Genomic DNA, 7687 nt, shown 5'->3' with positions numbered 1-7687 from the left:
CTACATATTTATTATGTATAACAATCACTTTACATTATTTCTTATGTATAACACTCACCCTACATATTTATTATGTATAACAATCACTTTACATTATTTCTTATGTATAACACTCACTCTACATATTTATTATGTATAACAATCACTTTACATTATTTCTTATGTATAACACTCACCCTACATATTTCTTATGTATAACACTCACCCTACATATTTCTTGTGTATAACGCTCACCCTACATATTTATTATGTATAACAATCACTTTACATTATTTCTTATGTATAACACTCACCCAACATATTTATTATGTATAACAATCACTTTACATTATTTCTTATGTATAACACTCACCCAACATATTTATTATGTATAACAATCACTTTACATTATTTCTTATGTATAACACTCACCCTACATATTTCTTATATATAACACTCGTTTCACATTATTTCAGGATTTATAAAATAAGGCTGATACAAAACCTGTGTAATTTTATGTTAAATTCCCGAACGCCTAATTTGGTATCACGAGTTCTGGTATTATAATGGTTAATAAAACCACAAATACAAAATACAATTACTATCATTCTATATTTAAAACACTTTCAACGTAATGTAATCTTATCTAGTTGAACGTCCATAAACTTATCGTCTATGAATAACCAAACTCCAACTATTTTAGTATCTATAAAGTTATATTTTTATTCTCATTTTATCCTCTAGATGGCTCTCCAGGAGTTGGTTGTAATTACTGTCGTCTTAGGAAAAACTATTGAGTGATAGAAAAAAGATGATAGATCCGGTTTCTTGGAAGGTAAGGATTTGCAAATTTGAAATGCGACTTTTTCTTCTACGTTCTTTCTCTCTTTCAGTCTATATTTTTTGCCTTCATCTCTTTTGTCTCCTTTAAATTGGCTCATTTTTAAGCCGATATTTCTTCATGAACAACCAATTGAAGCTTCGTATTTTCAATATTCGTATTCAGTGTCTTTGTAATGCGTTTGTACCTATCTACTTGTAACATTTAACCCCTTTCATTCGTCTCTTTTGTTTTTCATATAGTTATCAAGATTTTATTCTTTAATCAAGAATCCAGGTTAAAACTGTCCATTGTATGCGTTCCAAGGATGTCGTCTCTACAATAGGTGTACGTTAAATAATAAAAGAAATTTAATTCAACCCCCCTCCAAAAGTAAAATAAAACAAACATTTTAAGGGGACGTTCTTAAGGATAATATCTTTGACATCATTCTTTATTTTCTTTGATATGACAACAAATGATACATGTGGGCTAGACAAAACGTGCATGGGCTTTAGCGGTTAACAATGTATAAATATGGGTGTTCCTAAAGGAGATAATCCTTGAATTAAGGCATAAGATGATGGGCTGATCTTTTCAAGATTAAATCTTATGATATATAGTGACATATAATACCTTAAACAAATGTTTTACATTTCTACATAAAAATCCTAGAATATGACTTTGTTACAATAGTTCTCTAGGTTTTGGCATATTGGCTTAGAAAAGTGCATTTTGCCTTGTTTTATTTTCACAGTGTTTAACGTTTAAATATAATTTAGCATAAAAACATCAAAAATGAAGGAACATGTATCGCAACAATCATTATGAAAATGTTCTACTAAGGCAGTGGTTCCCAACCTTTTCTCCACCAAGGACCCCTTTTATTATCATTGTTTCCCCCCACGACCCCCATGTTTTTGAAAGATTCCGCCGACCCAACAAACTGTTTTTATTAACTAATAATTAACTCGTTCTCCCACTTTTCACTAATCAAATAAAAGACATATATATAACTGAGTGTGCAATTAAAAAAAACATCAGTATTAAAAAACTTACTAGTTACTACTTACGCGGACCCCAGGTTGGGAACCATTGTATTAAGGTGTTCTTACCAGCATACATTAAGTGGGAAAAAATTAGATATACATTTTCTTCATGGTGCAACACTTAAGAATAATATATCCGTTTAATATGAACCCCACAACAACCTTAATCTCCCATCGAGATCGAGGACATTCAAAGTTCCAGGTTTTACTTGGATCGTAGCTTCCCTGATAGTGTTTACGTTGTCGCTTCTGAACCCAACAATCGGAGTAATCAGTGACATACAGGCTGCATAGTCAACTTTTCGGAAAGCGAAATCATGATCTAACAACGTTAAGACAAATGCATTCATGATATTAAAAATAAACGGCAACTACATATATGTATGTATATCCAAACAAAATCACACCAAGGTATCTATAGTGAAGGGGTAAAACGAAACGTTGGTAAATAAAAGTATGTATATCTGAACAGAATCACACCAAGGTATCTATTGTGAAGGGGTAAAACGAAACGTTGGTAAACAAAAGTATGTATATCCAAACAGAATCACACCAAGGTATCTATAGTGAAGGGGTAAAACGAAACGTTGGTAAATAAAAGAAGTTTAGTAGTTGTTGATTTCTGGTAAGATAATATTCAAACAAATATTAAATGCAAAACATTTATACATACATGTTCTCAGTCTTTTTATCGTGTGTATAACAAGTATTAAACAGTAAGTATTTATATTTTTGTTGTTAAGAATATGAATTTATACCAGATAGATACATCGAAATGCTGTTAAGACAGAACGTTTATTTAACTATGTCAAGCTGTTGTACCTCTACCAATACAGAAAGTTGTATCATCAATACTAAAATAATACCTTCCTTGTCCCTACGCTAAATAAAAACAACTGAGGTGACACAGAGCAACAACAAAAAAATTCACAAGGATCACCTGGATCGAACGTTTTGCTGACCAACGATTGGAGGATTTATCCTAAAAATCCAAGGGCCCTCAATAAGTGAGGTTTTACAGAGATTAATAAGCTGAAACACGAAGTGAGCTGGTTGGGAATGATTAGTGACATTTTCAGGCCAATTAAAAGTAATTATGTTAATATTTGAATATCTACATTAAAACATTAAGAAACTGAAGCAAATGCAATGAGGCGTGTATATATCTCAAAGGGAGGAGAGAGTGGATTTTGTAAACAGGATATTTTAACATAAAACACTTTGTTGATACCTTTTGTAAAATTTCGTATTTTTCTTTTATATAAACAAAATACGCTTATATAGACTTGTATATTTAGCGATCACCTTGCTGTTTATTTTAGGATAAGCGTGGAATAGAATCTAAGACATATGAATGCCGCCCTATCTTTATAGTGATATAGATAAATATAACATGTGAAGCTTTTATCAATGGATTTGCTTTTCGTTATTTTATCTTTATTATTGCTTGAAAAGTGCAAGGTATAAAATCATGAAATATATTCATGTGTGGTTTCGTTGATATAACATTTAATACCAACAGTATTTGATTAACTTTCATAGATACAAAGTAAAGGTAATTTACCTTCCTAATAGTAGCTAATATATCTGAACACAAGGATGGACTAGAACCGATTGTTTTTATATAAACTGGAATTTCCATTATTCGATTGGATCATTTGTATTTCAAGATAAACATACACAGAGACTAAGAGATCCTACCAGTGATCACGTGGTTGTCAGGACATTGAGAGACTCCATCCACAAGATTTTCAGCTGTGGATACTTGCAGATGGATGTGGACTTTCTTGTCTTGGTCCAGCACTAGGCCACTTTCCAAGTGAATACATTTTATGAGGTCTATGTCGTTGTATTGAAGTGCTGTTGTGTCTCTGTTAGGAAATGGAATTATTATCTTAAGGAGATGCGTTATTATATTATTGTGTTTATTTATTTATCACTTAATTATGTATTTGGTTTTAGTTATTTCATACAAGAAGTTTTTTCGACTTTATTACAGGGTACCCAGAAATTACGTTAACAAAATTATTGAGTACGTCTTTCAGAAATAGAAGCCGTGAACCTCTACTACAGTAAAATTTGTCAAACAAAGTGCGTTGCAGCATGTATATAATACGGTGTAACAGTTTTTATAATATTTGGAGGAGTATTTTGGATTATTCGATAAAATATAGAGTTTACACCACTTGATCATAATGATAGGATTTATTTCTTAGAATATAAGTTTTACAAATTGATTTATGTAACACTCACCGACAGACCTGTGATAACAGCAAGCACTAATACAACAATTTCGCTGTATTTGTAATTTTCTCATTCTACAAAACATACAATATATCTCTTGTTATTTCGTCGAAACACAAATGCAATAATCGCAACAATGAACAAAAGTGACTTGCAAACTCAATCATATAATATCTCATTACTTCAAACACAGTGTAAATTACTAATAGAATCGATAATCACTAATACTATAATTTAGCTTAACTCCTGTTTTATACCGCTCAAAGTATTCCAGAAAATTCCAGACGTTAAACCTCGCACTCAATACAAACAACAATGCAAATTCTAAGTTATAAATCATAGCCTACAACAGTATCAAGTCAACATGTCACTGGCTTCACAAAAATTTTAAAACATTCAGCGATATATGATACAAAAATTATTTACATAATTTCTAGACAACCTATATATATGGTTTGCTTATACAAGCACTGTACATTAATATGTATAATACAAATCAATATTGCCTCATTTGCGATACAAAATGAGTTTTAGTCCTGACAAATTTTGGTCAAAAAGAGTCATTGTTTCTATGCTCATCTGTTCGTGAGCTGAATGTATTTTTAATTTATTCTATTTAATAAAAAAATCTTACTAAATGCAGGTTTTTTCCACTTTTTTTTCTCATCTCGAATTTCAAATCACAAGTATGTAAAAATAGAATTTCAAAGCTATATGTGTTATTTGGCGATTATACATTAACAGTGAAAATCATGTTATTGTTGAAACACTTTGTGTTATTTGACATTCTCTTTAACATTACAAAATAACAAATAGCGTTGCAACAAAAATTCTGAAACCAATGATACACCCAACAAACAGATAAAACTCAACTCACTCACTTACTTACTTACAAGATTTCCTCTCGTATCTACTACAAAACTTAAAACTGGGTGACTAACACACTCAGAAGCTGATTGACAACTCGCTACCATATTCACAAACTAGCTAATCATCTGACTAGATTAATTCTCTTTAGTTCACTTGTTGATTAAACACTCACTAACTCATTCACTGTGGTGCTTTTATACAATATTTATTTTCCTCCTGCTTCCCGAATATTTCAGACAACACATTAGATGCAGATATTTATTAAACCTCTAGACATCATACCAAAACCTCCTCTAGCGACAAAAATATCGAATTTAATATATTAAAAATATAGCCTACAAGATTATAGTCTCTTTATCACAAGGCCTGACATGGCCAGGTGGTTAGGGTGCTCGACTCACAATCTGATGGTTGCGGGTTCGAATCCCCCTCCCACCACACGTGCTCGCCCTTTCAGCCGTGGGGGCGTTATAAAGTGAAGGTCAATCCCACTATTCGTTGGTAAAAGAGTAGCCCAAGAGTTAACGGTGGGTGGGCGGTGATGACTAGCTGCCTTCCCTTTAGTCTTTCACTGCTAAATTAGGGACGGGCTAGCGCAGTTAGCCCTCGTGTAGTTTTGCGCGAAATTCAGAACAAATAAACTCTATCGCAATGTCCCAGTAGTTTAATATTTTCTGGTATTAAACAAAAAGCCTCCTAGATGGTTTGTGGGAAATAAAAGCTAGATCTGAAAGGTTTTTGTTTTTTTACAAACATCTCATTTATAATATGAAACAAACAAATCAAGAGGAGGGAAGATCTTTGCAATTTACGTTAGTTTTGTGACAAGTATTAAACTTAGTTGGTTTGAGCTCTTCACCAGCTTTTGGCGTTTAAAACATAGCTTTGATCTGTACTTTTCTCAAAAACACGAGTAGCACAATACGTGTCTCAGTAAAATTCTCAATTATTTTTTATCTTGCTGGAAAGATTTGAGTGAGTTTTTAACTTGTTTTGTCCAAAATGTCGCGTATTTCGTTTTCAAGTTTACAGATCAGTATTTAGAGATTGTTCTGTTTATAAATAAAAGTTTGATATATTTCACGAGTTATTTGTTCACCTTCCTTTAGCGTACTTTTCTTCAAGTATCGCAAAAAAAAATTGTTCATTGATTGGCTTGTTAAAGATCCACTCTAAAAATTTTAATTAAAGCAATACAACTCTGGTATTCGAATGTTAACAACACAAGATCAAGTGAAAAACAATATAATTTTTGTGTGTTAACAAACCAAAAATACATATGTGTTGGCTATTGCGTAATTTTTGCGTTGAAGTAAAAACAATCTACATAAACATAACAAAAATGTGGCTTTCAACGTAAAATGTATTCAAATCAACAAAATTTTGAGTTGAAAACTACACGTCGTTTGTGTTATTAGAAAATACATAATACTGTGTATTAATAGTACTACAACAACCGTGTTATTGTTCACACAAGTCCGTGTTTGGAGAACACAATTTGCGTTGTTATCAAATAACATAAAGTTTATGTTAACGTACAAAACGCCATTTTTTAAAGTGTATGTTCCTCGGAAGGGATCTCATGGCTTTCAAATATTTACAGTGGTAAAATTTTATTATAACTTCAATTAGTATATTTATCATAAAATTTGTTTAACTATTTGATATTGTTTCAAACAAGTTAAGGATATGTACATTATCTTTTTTTTTCTGGTTGTGTTAATATCTCATGTTGGAACTTTTCAAATTTCGCTTTGTTTTTATTCGATTACTAGAAAATTCAACAATCCCATTCTATATTGTATCACCTAGTGGCAATTTGTGCGCTTTTGAAAATGCCTTTCATTGTCTTTAATTACAGTCTTAAAATAAAACGCCTTTTATCTCTTTATTATTTTTTCAATTAAGACACCTACTGTAAAAATAAAGAGACAAATTGTTAAATATTCTAAAGCTCTAATGGTTAATTATTAAACTATTTTTTTTTTGCATATCGTGTGTCTTTTATTAAAAGTTAACTTCACCAAAATTATTAATATTTTCTTTGTACAGTAGCCAAGTATACTTTTATTTTGTTTGATGTCTTATAGTTCACCAAAACATTAAACACCTCGAATGTATCTAAACAACTACAGGATAACATACGCCAACTGTCACTAGTTTGGTAAATTGATAAAAAACAATATTCAAGGCTAGCTTCGCTTATGTCAAAGCTAAGAAAACGTTTTCAATGTATTGTAAAACGTGACCGTTAAAGTTCCGTACCTTTTATAGATATATCTATATTAAAGTTGTTTTTCGTTGTTATAACGTATACTTCTTTTAATCCCTTTCAAGATAATATCAAATATTAGATATTTTTCGAAGTTTTCACTGTATTCTAGAAACAATCTAAACAACTAAACAAAACCGATGTACAAAACTGAGATGTAGGAAAGAAACAGAAAATCCGTGTATAAAATATTGTTACGTCTCCGTTCGTTAGTTAATGTTCCGTAAATTCCTTCCGACGAAACTTTAGCGACACAAGTCCTTTCTTAAATAAAACTGGTTTATTCTTTCCGTACTGGTCTCGTCTCGTTGGCTTCTGCTTCATGTGGGGTTCATCTGCTTCATCAGGAAACGTCCTATCATTGGTAACAGTCACATCAGTGGTAGTAACTTCCTCAAGGGCTTTACTGTTTCCTTTCTCAAAACCGAATAGAGTTTCTTCTTCGACAGTGGC

The sequence above is a fragment of the Limulus polyphemus genome, unplaced genomic scaffold (assembly GCF_000517525.1).
Source record: "Limulus polyphemus unplaced genomic scaffold, Limulus_polyphemus-2.1.2 Scaffold439, whole genome shotgun sequence".
Taxonomy (NCBI): Eukaryota; Metazoa; Arthropoda; class Merostomata; order Xiphosura; family Limulidae; genus Limulus; species Limulus polyphemus.
The sequence above is the reverse complement of the archived record's forward strand: the minus strand, read 5'-3'. Positions refer to the sequence as shown.